Genomic DNA, 14749 nt, shown 5'->3' with positions numbered 1-14749 from the left:
GATGGCTTTTATTTATTCCTTTTTTTTATTTATTCTTTTCCATTCAAATTTTGAATATCATTTTACGGTGTAATATTCCATAGTGCTGGTTCGGGACATTTCACTCACCTTTGAATATTGTTGTAGTACTGCCTCCCAGTTGAGGTCTGAGAACGTCAAACAGAAAATTATAATTGTTTTTTGTTTGTTTTTGTTTTTGTTATTTAATGAAGATTTGCTTGAAATCTATAGTACATAATGTGTTATCACTCACATGAATTTGACTGAGTTAAATGTAAAATGTGTATCGCTGTATTAATATTGATATATTCACTCCTTGATTGTCCTTAAGCTCTCTCGCCATTGTTTATAATACAGAAGAATGGGTCATTATTATAATTATTATTATTATTATTTATTTTTTATTATTATTATTATTATTATTATTATTATTATTATTATTATTATTATTCTCCCATAGTAGGCAGGGAGGTACTTAACTGTGTCTTCTATCCCCCTACATGTTTTCCAATTTGCTTTCTGTCTTTGCCTTGGAATGAGATTACTTGGTTTTGTCCCGACCCTGGCCGGAGTCCTTGGCTGGGAGGGGAACAGTCAAATGCATAGTTATTGTTTTGGGAGATGATATTTTTTTTCCTTGTAAATCATCTATCTGTTATGCACCGTATTATGTTTTGTATACATATTATATATGATTTGTAAACATTTGAGTGTATTCCTCGTAGTGGGGACCTGTGCTTGTGTCTGGATGAGACTTTTAGTGGTCTCAAACTAAGTACTTTGATATTGTGCTCTTGGAATCTACATCTGTTTCCTATTTGAACCAATTCCCCTTTGTCTTACCTTTTCTTGCGTGCTTTAATTGTAATTCTAGAACTTTTTACTTTCCCATTTTCTTCCTTTTTACTGGCGCTGATATGACCTCAATGTGTTGCAAGCGCCGTAAAACCCTTAAAAACGTAAACAAAACAAACATATTATTACTATTATTATTATTACAAGAATTGCCCCGATCGCGATCTGAATTAGAGATTCATTTAATGCACGATAGTCAACCACAATAATAATAACGATGCACTCTCAAATTTAACATTGTGTTTCGGTTTTTGGGTTTTTGTTTTTTTTCGACATGGATTATAACGAAAACTTTGTTGGCCATCAAAAAGTTGGAGCGCACCACGTGCCTATTGGTTTTGTGTTACAAAAACGAAGTTATTGTAGAATCTAAAATAATATTTCTATGCCCATTAACACCTTTTAAAGTATCTATGACAATTTCAAAACGTGTTTGAATTGTTCAATGTCCTGTACTGTAAACTTTAAGCGTCTCTTGTTTTAGGGTTGCGCTATTAGGTCCATAGTATTATTATTGTTATTATTATTATTATTATTATTATTATTATTATTATTATTATTATTATTATTATTATTATTGTTATTATTATTATTTTCTGAAATTTGATGATGATAATGTTGCCGTAAAAATAGAGAAGTGTCCTTGCTTATTGAACTATTGAATCAATGAAGAATGAAAACCATGTAATTTGATTTATTTATTTTTTTTTTTTCACAATCATTATTTTCATTAATTTTTCTCCTCTCTCATAATGACAAATTTGAAATTTCAAAAATCAGCGTCGCAAAATCCAATAATGTTGATGATTGATCATATCCCTCTTTTTCTTAATACAACATTAACTTTATTGCCACGGATCATAATATTAATTATTATTAATTATTAATTAAATTCGAGATCTTTTGATTTTTTTTTAGTCATACCATTAAGTATCGACAGTAATCTGACAGACAATGTCATTGACATTCATGTATTTTAAACACCTACTGCAAAATGCTTGAAGTATTCGACCACTCATGGTTTTGATTGTTGTAATCGATTACTATTATTATTATTATTATTATTATTATTATCATTATTATTATCATTATCATTATTATTATTATTATGATTGACAACTTTAGTTTTATACATTACATTCTATGGATTATATTTTGGATAGAGGATATTTAGATATGTTTGTCTTGTCTGGAAAAAAAAATATCGAAGTGAAAGTGAGACCTTTGTAAATAAAACAAATTTATGTCAAAACTCCGTAAGCAGTGGGTTTTTTAAAAATCGTTTTTTTGTCGTCTTCTGCTGTGTGACCACAAAACGTTTGTGATAGCCACAGGGTTTTGGAGGAATAAATTTCTTACATTGTATTGAAATGATGATGATTATACACCAGTACCTAGTTATTGTTTTGGGAGATGATATTTTTTTCCTTGTAAATCATCTCTCTGTTATGTATTAGTATATTTGTTATTTTTTAATGTATAATGTAAGCATTTGAGTGTGTTCCTCTTTGTTGGATTTTGTTCTTGTGTCCGGATGAGACTTATAGGTGATCTCAAACTAAGTACATTGGTGATATGCTCTTGGAATCTACATCTGATCCCTATTTTTTCCCAGTTCCCCTATGTCCTTCTTTCTCTTGGATGCTTCAATTGTAATTCTAGAACTTTTTACTATCCCATTTTCTTCCTTTTTACTGGCGCTGATATAACCTAAATGTGTTGCAAGCGCCGTAAAACCCTTAAAAAAAAAAAAATAAAAAAAAAATAAAAAAAAATACACCAGTACCAGGGACTCTGTGTGGGGTTCCTGGCCCCATAGTGGGCAGGGAGGTACATACTGTGTCCTCCTGGGTGGGGTTCCTACCTCCCATAATGGGCAGGGGGGTACATACTGTGTCTTCTATCCCCTTATAACTGTTTTCCAACATGCTTTCTGTCTTTGTCTTGGAATGAGATTACTTGGTTTTGTCCTGGCCCTGGCCGGGGTCCTAGCTGGGAGGGAAACAGTCAAATGCATAGTTATTGTGTAGGGAGATGATATTTTTTTCCTTGTAAATCATCTCTGTTATGTATTATTATATTTGTTATTTTCAATGTATAATGTTAGCATTTGAGTGTATTCCTCTTTGTTGGATTTTGTGCTTGTGGCCGGATGAGACTTAGAGGTGATCTCAAACTATGTACATTGGTGGTGTGCTCTTGGAATCTACATCTGATCCCTATTTGTTCCCAGTTCCCCTGTCTTACTTTTTCTTGTGTGCTTTAATTGTGATTCTAGAACTTTTTACTATCCCATTTTCTTCCTTTTTACTGGCGCTGATATAACCTAAATGTGTTGCAAGCGCCGTAAAACCCTTAAAAACAAAAACAAACAAACTGTGTCCTCTATCCCCTTATATCTGTTTTCCAACATGCTTTCTGTCTTTGTCTTGGAATGAGATTACTTGGGTTTTGTTCTGGCCCTGGCTGGGGAGGGGAAAAAGTCAAATGCATAGTTATTGTTTTGGGAGATTATATTTTTTCCCCTTTTAAATCATCTCTCTGTTATGTGTTATTATATTTGTTATTTTGAATGTATAATAGTGTAAGCATTTGAGTGTATTCCTCTTTGTTGGATTTTGTGCTTGTGACCGGATGAGACTTACAAGGGATCTCAAACTAAGTACATTGGTGGTATGCTCTTGGAATCTACATCTGATCCCTATTTGTTCCTAGTTCCCCTTTGTCTTACTTTCCCTTGGGTGCTTTAATTGTAATTCTATAACTTTTTCTATCCCTTTTTCTTCCTTTTTACTGGGGCTGATATAACCTAAATGTGTTGCAAGCGCTGTAAAACCCTTAAAAACAAAAACAAAACAAACACCAGGGACTCCCCAAGGCGAGCTGACGATGTGGATTGACATTGACAGTGTCTCCGTGATTCCACAGATCACAGAATCACCTGACAAAAGCGTTCCTGGGTGGGGTTTTTGGTCTCCCACTCCCATGGTGGACGAGCGGATGAGTTTACTTGCTGTGTCCTCTATCCTCCTATATCTGGTTTCTGAGTTGCTTTCTGTCTTTGTCTTATAATGGGATTACTTTGTTTTGTCCCGGCCCTGGCTGGAGTCCTTAACTGGTAGTGAAGCAGTCAAATGCATAGTTATGGGAGATGATATTTTTTTTCCCTTGTAAATCATCTCTGTTATGTTCCTACTGTCATTTGGGGGGGGGGGTGTTTTTGTTTTGCTATTTTTTAAAATTTTTTTTGTTTGTTTTACGAACACGTGATTTGTAAACATTTGTGGGTTCTCGTGCTGGTGTCTGAATGAGACTTTTAGGTGATCTCAAACTGAGTACACTGATAGTGTGCTCTTGGAATCTACATCTGTTCCCAATATGAGCCAATTCCCCTTTGTCTTCCTTTGTTTTTTTTTTTCTCAAGTCATTTTAATTGTACGTCTACATTGGTTTTCGGAGTGTTTATTCGTCCTTCAGGTCGTATTCTTAAAAAGTGTCTAGCCGACCTTCAGTGCTTATGCAAATGAGGTAGGCGTGAAATACGTAAAGGGCATTTGACTGAAAGGCTGTTGTTTATATTTGTCACCGTATTTTTATATGTATTAAATTCAAGGTTATTGCCCTCCCAGAAATCGCATTGTTATTACAGTGACCTATATATGTCACTGCTTCCTCGGCTTTTTGTGTGCGCCTATGTAATTAAGTGGAATTACAAAATCGGAGTGTTCAGTCCTTCACGTCTTCACTTTTTTATCGACTGTTGAAACGTAAGCATCGTTATGAGTATGAGTAGAAAAAAAGCATTATTCTCTCTCTCTCTCTCTCTCTCTCTCTCCTCTCCTCTCCTCTCTCTCTCTCTCTCTCTCTCTCTCCTCTCCTCTCTCTCTCTCTCTCTCGCTCGCTCTCGCTCTGTCTTTAATTCCCTCGTATTTCTCTTTCTCTCACATATTCTCTTCTCTCTCCTCTCTCTTCTCTCTCTCTCCTCTCTCTCTCTCTCTCTTCCCTCTTCTCTTCCTCTCTCTTTCTCTCCTCTCTCTCTCTTCTCTCTCCCCTCTCTCTTCTCTCTCTCTCTCTCTTCTCCCTCTCTCTCCTCTCTCTCTCTCTCTCTCTCTCTCTCTCTCTCAACTATGCACCGAGCGAGGGTCGAACTCAGGACCTTCCGATCAAAAGGCGAGTGTCATGCATATCTCTATCTATCTATCTCATTCTCTTTCAGTCTTCCTCTCTAATTTTCTCTACCTCCATATACATATTTTACACACACACACACACACACACTCTCTCTCTCTCTCTCTCTCTCTCTCTCTCTCTCTCTCTCTCTCTCTCTCTCTCTCTCTCTCTCTCTCTCTCTTCTTCGTCTATATATATATATATAATATATATAATATATATATATATATATATATATATTATATATATATATATATACATACCTATCTATCTTCATCGCTCCTCCTTCGCCTACCCCCCCCCCCCCCCCACCCTCTCTCTCTCTCTCTCTCTCTCCATCTCTCTCTCTATCTTTTCTCTTCTTTATTTTTCTTTATTAAGGCTTTCTCCCTCTCTCTCTCTCTCTCTCCTCTCCTCCTCTCTCTCTCTCTCTCTCTCCTCTCTCTCTCTCTCTCTCTCTCTTTCTTTCTTTCTTTCTTTCTTCCCCCCCCTCCACCTTTGTTCTCCAATTTCCTGTCTTTTCCTTCTCTTTATAGCTCATCCTCCTCTTTTATTCTGGCACCCTCTCTCTTTCTCCCTTTGTCTGTCCCCCCCCCCCTCTCTCTCTCTCTCTCTCTCTCTCTCTCTCTCTCTCTCTCTCTCTCTCTCTCTCTCTCTATCTATCTATCTATCTATCCATCTGACTCTGCCTCTCTCTCTCTCTCTCTCTCTCTCTCTCTCTCTCTCTCTCTCTCTCTCTCTATCTATCTATCTATCTATCTATCTTTCTCTATGTCTGAGAGGTCTCAAACGCGTTTCATCTGGATATGGTATTAAATACTCCTCTGCTTTCACATTCTCTGATCCATTATTGTTTTTAAAAAAGGAAAAGAAAAAAAAATAACAAAAGGGGACGACACAGAAACACCCCACCCCGCGACTGCAACATCATAAATTAAAACCAATCCCTCTCACTCCACCCCCCCCCCCCCCCCCCCCCCCCCCCCTCTTAAAAAAACACACACTTCCTGGCCGCCTGTATAACTTAGAGTTGCCAACCACCGAAGAATTAAAATACATTCGGAAGACCTAAAGTTTTCGTAGTGAGCTTGCTATGGCAATTATGGTAATGATTAGAGATCTTGAGGCGGTGGTGGGAATCATGGATGTAGAGAGAAAGAAGAAGAAGAAGACCACGAAAGAGAGGATCTGATAGAGAAGGAGCTAGAGACAACCCGACAGAGGAAACAAAGAAAATGTGAAATAAGGAAGAAGAATGTGCCGCTATGTGGTCTTGTGGTATGGCACTCGCTTTCGGATCGGATTGGAAAATCCTGGGTTCGAGCCTCACTCGGCGCATAGTTGAGTCCACTCTTACCGTACTCAGGTTTAAAATAAGTACCAGGCCGTTAACTGCGTTGTTCTGTCTGAAAAAAATGTAATATCGCCTAACACTGTTAGTAACAGACATCATGTAGGATGTTAAGTGTTGCTGTTGGCCTGTGACACCCTGTAAAGCGCTTTGAGACTTCGAGCGGATATTGCGCTATATAAAAACTCTCGTTAGTATTTGTCACAATGATAGCAATGATGTTATTCTTGTTTCGATGATGAAATGATGGTAGTGGTGATGTCACTGATCAAGAAGCTAGAGTGATAAAGTTGATGGCAATGGTGACGCTATAGTGTGCGCGTATGGGTATTGGTATTTAAAATGATTGTTTCCTAGAGTGGTGGTGGCTGAGATGATCAATGATAGTTATGATTTTGCTAGTGATGGCAATAATTGATATGACCATGGTAATGGTAGGTATAATGGCGTGGTGGTGATATTGATTGTGGTGCTGATGATACTTATGATATTGTGCAAATGATGGTGGTAACGATTCTGATGGTAATGATTATGTTGTAAAAGTGCTTGTGGTAGTGATGGTGATGGTTTTAAAATTGATGTGGATCGACGTGCAATTATTTTTAGGTCTGATAACCATTTCCTTATGGGCTCATTCTTGTAATAGAAATCTTTTAAAAAATGACGCAAAATACATTATACAACAATGTTAAACCAGGCCCATAAGTGGATTCGGATGTCAGACCTGCGTGTTTGTTAACCTACAATGCAGCACAAATCCCTTTCGAAATGGTATTCTTTTTTGCACTATAACACAATATGTCGAATGCTTGGCAGGTCTGTATCACTGCGTACATAGACACGTTAGTTGTAATAATATCTATTGAAATACCACCTTGAGTGGCGATAAGCCAAATTACACATCTGGAATACAACATTTGCATACAAAGATGTTTGAGTACAGAATTAATGAGAAAAATCGTGGATTTATTTTTCTTGTAACCATTGTTTAAAATATATCAATCTTATTATGTATATATTTCCGTCTTTCTATTTTTTAATTTTAAACTAAAGTTAGGAATTTGTTTTTGGCCAGTAATCGTAACTTTATCAGACCCTACCCAGATCAAAACAACAACCCCAACCCCCTGACAACATTACCCCTTGTTCTGAGTTTAAGAACATAGGCAAGATATTGTTCTTAGGCCGAACTGGGCTTTTATGTTCTGTATCATTCTATTTCATCCAGTTTCAACCCGTTGACATTTTAAATCCCAGCCCGTTGACATTCTAACTTCTCGTCAGGGCAAAAGTGGATACCAAATACTTAATAGTATTAGCTAACGAACGAAGTACTGAAAATATTGAGTACTTGGTATTAGTGTCCTTTATCAATCTTTAATATATTGACATCGTCTACGGTGATAAGTTTAAATGCAGAGGTTGTGCTTTCGGCTTTGGAATTAATTTGCGTGTTGTAAAGCCGCCAATTCCATCCCGTCTATACAATTACCTCGTTTACTGCCAATTTGATAACGCATTGAATTCGCCATGAATTAAATCTATCATTATGTCATACAGCTAGTCTACTCAAGACTGTACAACTTATAACAAAATTTTCTGAAGTTAAAGGACAGGTATCGACATCGTCCAAAAATTTTGGCTAAATTCAAGCTATTATTGATGGCACTCACTGAATTATCAAGATTATAACATTTTGTAATAAAACTGCTTCTTAAGAGATACAGAAATTTGGTGGGGTTTTTTTTGCGCTGCTTATACTATTATGACTAATATAATATTTTGACAAATTGAATACCAGTCATTATTATAGATTGAAAAAGAAAATGTAAAAAAGGCAAAACACACGTAGACACACAATAGACACACACACACACAAATCAAACAAAAGCAGGGAAAATACCAACAAAAGAAAACAAATAAAAAAGAACAATAACCCCCCCCCCCCCCCCCAAAAAAAAAAAAAAAAAAAAAAAAAACAACAACCCCCCCCCCCAAAAAAAAAAAACAAAAAAAAAAAAACAAAAAAACAAACCAAAACAAAGAAAACCTGCCGAATCTTCCTCTTTGCCTAGCCAACCCAAACTCTCGAGCAGGTATTTGAATGGGATACTTACCAATAGGAGAACACGACAATTGTTCCTTATAAGAAATCAACCACCATTCTGGAATAAAAACCATATCCCAGAAGAAAAAAAAACAAACAAAAAAAACCCCACGAAATTAACACACACACACACACACACACACACACATAGACACTTAACTGATTATTTGACTCACAAACAGAGGCGGTGGGGTTTGTGAAACATTTAAGACGATACGGATATATCATGTAATTACGTGGATTCGAATCCAGCTCAGTAAAAGCAAAAACGGAATATTGCCCAGCTTTAGTGTGAAGGACGAATAGTGCAAGCAACACTATTTGTCCGTACGTACGGCAACCACGGTTGAAGCTATTCGACCTTAAGTTACTGGCACCGATATGACCTAAATGTGTTGCAAGCGCCGTAAACCCCTTAAAAACAAACAAACATTTCAATCGTAAATGTAGAATTTTTGATAACCCGATTGTCTTCATTTTACCGGCGCTGAAATTATCTAAAGGTGTCGAAAGCGCCTAACCCCCCCCCCCCCCCCCCCCCCAAAAAAAAAAAAAAAAAAAAAACAAAAACAAAAACAAAAAAAAAAAAACAAAGATAATTTCAAATGAGCTCGGATATCAAACCGAGTACAGTGCGGCTATGTGGTCTTGTGGTAGGACACTCGCTTTTGGATCGGAAGGTCCTTGGTTCGAGCCTCGCTCGAAGCATTCTTGAGTCCTTGGAAAAGGCTCTTTATTCACATTCTCTCACCGTACTCGGGTGTAAAATGAGTACCAGGCCGTTAACAGCATTGTCTCTGTCCGAAAAAAAAATATCGCCTAACAAGTGTCATGTCCCGTCCTACGTGTTAAGTGTTGCTGTTGGCCAGGAACCCCTTGTAAAGCGCTTTGAGCACGTTTAATTGATATTGCGCTATATAAAAGTGGAGTGAAGTGTACTGTCATTACATTTCAGCCTGTCATTCGGGCCGCTGATGCCCAACCATTGGACATCGCGCACTGTAAAGGGAAACGGTGAAAAGATATAATATAGGCACATTCCACATACCAGGAATGATTAAATCCAAAGCAAACAGCTTGTGAACGGAAAGAGTTAGTGGTAGAGGCGAATTACCAAAAATAAATATATAAATAATATAAGTAATGTATCAAATATTGAAAATGAAAAACATAAATTAGACAGGGCTTTGGAAGATGAAATGACTATTGAGGTCAGTGAAGAGTAAACGAGATTCGTATTTTCGAAACTAAACGAGAGGAAGGCTGCTGGGCCGGATGGATTGAAAGGAAAACTATTAAAAGAATGTGCCCACCAGCTTTCCCCCATTTATACACATATTTTTAACTGGTCCCTCCAATGCGTTTCGATCCCTGAAATTTGGAAAACTTCAAAAATTATTCCTGTTCCAAAAAAAGAAAAACTTGAAACTATGAACGATCTCAGACCTGTTGCACTGACTTCAATAGTCATGAAATCTTTAGAAAAACTTGTTCTTGTTAAAATTAGGAATCAGTTTATGCCATTGAGTGATAGTCATCAATTTGCTTACAAACCAGGACGTGGCGTAGAGGATACCATTTCGCTGTTTACAAACAACATCTACAGGCATCTAGATCACGCTAGGAGCTATTGCAGATTGCTTTTTGCAGATTTTTCTTCAGCGTTCAATACAATGCAACCTCAGTTGGTTGTTCAAAAATTGACTAGTCTGAATTTAAACAAGTATATAATTGCTTGGGTGCTCGAATTTCTTACGGAGAGAGCACAATATGTTCAATTAGGACAAAACAAATCTTCCTGTATAACTACAAATACTGGTGCTCCTCAGGGTTGTGTATTGTCCCCTGTATTATTCACAATATACACGAATGACTGTAGAAGTCAAAACCTGAGTGTACCTTTAATAAAGTTTGCAGATGACACCGCTCTTCAAGGCCTCATAACAAATGGCAACGAAGTGGCTTATAGGCAAGAAATTGATAGATTTGTGTCTTGGTGTGATGCCCACCACCTAGAGCTTAACATAAGCAAGACAAAGGAGCTAGTGATTGACTTTAGGAGAGTGAAGGAACCGATAGAACCGTTAAAATTAAAGGACCAATTCGTCCAGCGAGTTCCTCACTACAAATACCTTGGTGTAACGATTGATGACAGGCTCAAGTGGGATGAACACTTGAAAATAATTAGGCATAAGATGTGCAGACGTACATATTTTTTATCAAAACTCTCTCAGTTTAGAATAGATAAAACCCTCTGCACATTATTTTATAGAGCAGTCATCGAAAGTGTTTTGTCATTTTGTATAACAGCTTGGGGAGGCAATTGCTTAGCAGTGGAAAGGAACAAAATAAATTCAAATATTAAAAAATCCATTAAACGCTATATAAATGATGTTGACGATGTAGATCTTTTATACGAGAAATTTTGTATAAATAAAATAACTAAAATATTAAATGACCAGTATCATCCACTAAGACCATCAATTATTATGTCAGAAAGAAGTGGTCGCCCTTTCTCTATTTCAACGAAAACAGAGAGACACCGAAAATCTTTTCTTCCGTCCAGTATTAGGCTTTATAACAACAAGCAATAATCATTTTATATAATTATTTCTCATTTTTACTTTAAAAAAATATAAATATTAATTTATTAATTTATTTGTTTTGCAATCTTTTCAATTTTCAATTTATAGTGACAGTTTTAACTATTTTACAGTGTTTGAAATTATTCATATTATAAAGCGCAGCTCTGGTTATAGAGCTGCTCCTTTTTTATATATATACATCCTATTTCCATTGTATTTTTATCTTATGTGTAAATTATAACACGTCTGTACAAAAAATTTCCTTTTTGGATGCAATAAAGTATTATTATTATTATTATTATTATTATATTATTATTATTATTATTATTATTATTATTATTATTATTATTATTATATATTATTATTATTAATTATTATTATTAAATGGTCACACAAAGTGACGTAACAGCTGTCACATTTTTTCTAAAACGGTTGAGATTATTTCGCAAAATCTCGCGAACTATTGCAAATTGCAGACAAATTGACAAATTACCTGGCAAAGCGACGACGGAGAGAAACAATGAAAGATCAGACAATTAATTAGATAGAACAACGGACACAATAGATCTGTGACAAAAGCCCCTGGGTCTTCCCCAAAGTGTTCTGATGGCCATTGGGTACACCTAACTGGGTGGGGTTCCAGACCTCCCATAGTGGGCATGGAGGTACTTACTGCGTCTTCTATCCCCATATACTATATCTGTATTCCAACATGCTTTCTGTCTTTGTCTTGGAATGAGATTACTTGGTTTTGTCCTGGTCCTGGCCAGATGCCCTGGCTGAGAGAGAAATAGTCAAATGTATAGTTAGTTTTGGGAGATGATATTTTTTTATTGTAAATCATCTCTCTGTTATGCACTGTATTGATTTTTTGATATATTATATATGATGTGTAAACATTTGAGTGTGTTCCTCTTAGTGGGGACCTGTGCTTGTGTCTGGATGAAACTTTTAGTGATCGCAAACTAAATACTTTGATAGTGTGCCCTTGGAGTCTACACATGTTTCTTATTTGAACCAATTCTCCTTAGTCTTACCTTTTCTTGGGTGCTTTAATTGTAATTCTAGAACTTTTTACTATCCATTTTCTTCCTTTTTACTGGCGCTGATATGATCTTAATGTGTTGCAAGTGCCGTAAAACCCTTAAAAACAAAACAAAACAAGCCCGCCTAAGAAGAGTTGTGATGGACCCCGAGTGAAGCAGGAGTTGGATACCCCCTGTGTCTTCCCAATAATGTTGTGGTACTGGTACCCTTTGGGTCTACTCAAAGAATTTTGTGATGACCCGTGTGTCTACCTACATGACACAAATTGGGTCTACCTAAGAGTTTTGGTAGTATGAGTTTACGCAAGAGTGATGTGATAAGCCCTGCATCTGGGCCCACCTAAGAAGAGTTGTGACGGACCCCGAGTGAAACAGGAGTTGTGGTACCCCTTGTGTCTTCCCAAGAATGTTGTACCCTTGGGGTCTACTCAAAGAGTTTTGTGATAACCCGTGGGTCTACCTAAATGACACAAATTGGGTCTACCTAAGAGTTTTGGTAGTATGAGTTTACGCAAGAGTGATGTGATAAGCCCTGCATCTACCCAATGGTGTTGCGATAGCCCTTGGTGTACCCAAGTAGTAGTAGTAGTAGTAGTAGTAGTAGTAGTAGTAGTAGTAGTAGTAGTAGTAGTAGTAGTAGGCATCCTTCCATCTTGAGAAACGATGGTTTGCGCCCTGTATGACTTTGGTCTCATCAGTCTTGTTGAGAGCAGCGACGGGTGTGACTCAGCAGACCGATCCTTGTATGGCAATGGCAGTCTCTACCGCAGTTGCTGCACACGAGCTGGTGTACCTAAGAGTGTTATGATAATCCATGGAGCTATCTACTCAAGAATCTCTGATATACCACTTGGGTCTACCCAAAATAGCTGTGATAGCTCCTTGATCTACCCAAGAGTGTTGTAATTGTAATAATATCTCCTGGGCCTATCCAGTAGTACTCTGATAGCACCTGAATCTACCCACGTGTGTTGTGATAGCCCACGGGCCTACCTACGATTATGGGATAGCCCCTGATCTACCAAAGAGTGTCCTGATAGTGATAGCTCTTGGCTCATTGTATTGTTGTGATAGCCACTAGGACTTCCCAAGAGTGTTGTTATAGGCTTTGGGTCTATACAAGTGTTGTTATAATCACACTCGGTCTACCCAAGAATATTTCAATCTTCAGTCACTGGTGTCAAAATCAGCATTAACTCCTTATTCGTATACGATTTTCCTTATAGCATGCGACGCCTCAGGTCAGATAACGTTTGTCTGCTGCTAATGATGATGCCAATAACGTCCTCTTCTTCCATCGCCTCTTCTTCTTCCTCCTCCTCCTCATCCTCCTCCTCCTCCTCCTACTACTACTACTACTACTACTACTACTACTACTACTACTACTACTACTACTACTACTACTACTACTACTGTTACTACTACTACAGCAACAACAACAACAACAACAACAACAACAACAACAACTATTACAACTACTACTACTACTACTACTACTACTACTACTACTACTACTACTACTACTACTACTACTACTACTACTACTACTACTACTACAACAACAACTACTACTACTACTACTACTACTACTACTACAACAACAACAACAACAACTACTACTACTACTACTACTACTACTACTACTACTACTACTACTACTACTACTACTACTACTACTACTACCACTACTACTACATGTGCGACTTTGTGATTTTGTGGTATGACACTCTTTGGATCAGTAGATCCCTGGTTCCAGTACCGCTCTGGTCGATACAAAGTAGAGTGTTCCTTGGACAAGGACATGTAGAATGTAAAAGAGTTATCTCTGTCAAAATATTGTAATAGCACCCTTCATACACTGTCCTGTTCTGCATGTTAATTTATTTTACTTTTGGCTTGGGACCCTTGAAAAGCGCTTTGAACATATTTATAGGATATTGCGCTATACAAAATCTCTCACCACCACTATTACTACTACCACTACTTCTTCTTCTACTACTACTACTACTCCTCCTCCTCCTCCTCCTCCTCCTACTACTACTACTACTACTACTACTACTACTACTACTACTACTACTACTACTGCTGCTGCTGCTGCTGCTACCACTACTTCTATTACTAACTCAATTTGCGGCACTGCACTGCGGCTGACGCCTGAGTTATTCTAGTCTTCCCTTGGAATAAACCCCAAAAACAAATTTTCCCTTTGGAATGAATGAAGGAAGTTAATTTTAATATACTGTTGTTTTCAGCGTGTTTCATGACGTGATCACACCGTTTGTGTTCCAGCAATTTGTAACCGTCACCTTGTTCAAGATACAGGCCTGTAGTTTGCTGCTACGTGTGAATTGCCTTTCTTGAAATCTGATAATTCTGTTTGCATATTTCCAATCATTCGGGAAGATTCAACATTTGAGGCACAAGTGAAATATGTTTGCTATCACGGGTGCAAGTTCTGATACATAATGTTTTAGGATGTGAATTGGTGATGTCTGGTACTCTTGCTATGTATTCCTTTATGTATTCCATGGCCTATAATATTACAATTAGTTTAAACACTCCGTCTGTTTTGATTTCTAGTTTCTCTCTTTCAGGATAAATAATTTCTAGTGGTATTGTCCCTTGATTACGATAG

The sequence above is a fragment of the Berghia stephanieae genome, chromosome 11 (assembly GCF_034508935.2).
Source record: "Berghia stephanieae isolate SIO BIC M18660-M18661 chromosome 11, UCSD_Bste_1.3, whole genome shotgun sequence".
In the NCBI taxonomy this organism is placed as follows: Eukaryota; Metazoa; Mollusca; class Gastropoda; order Nudibranchia; family Aeolidiidae; genus Berghia; species Berghia stephanieae.
This window is presented reverse-complemented; position numbering follows the sequence as displayed.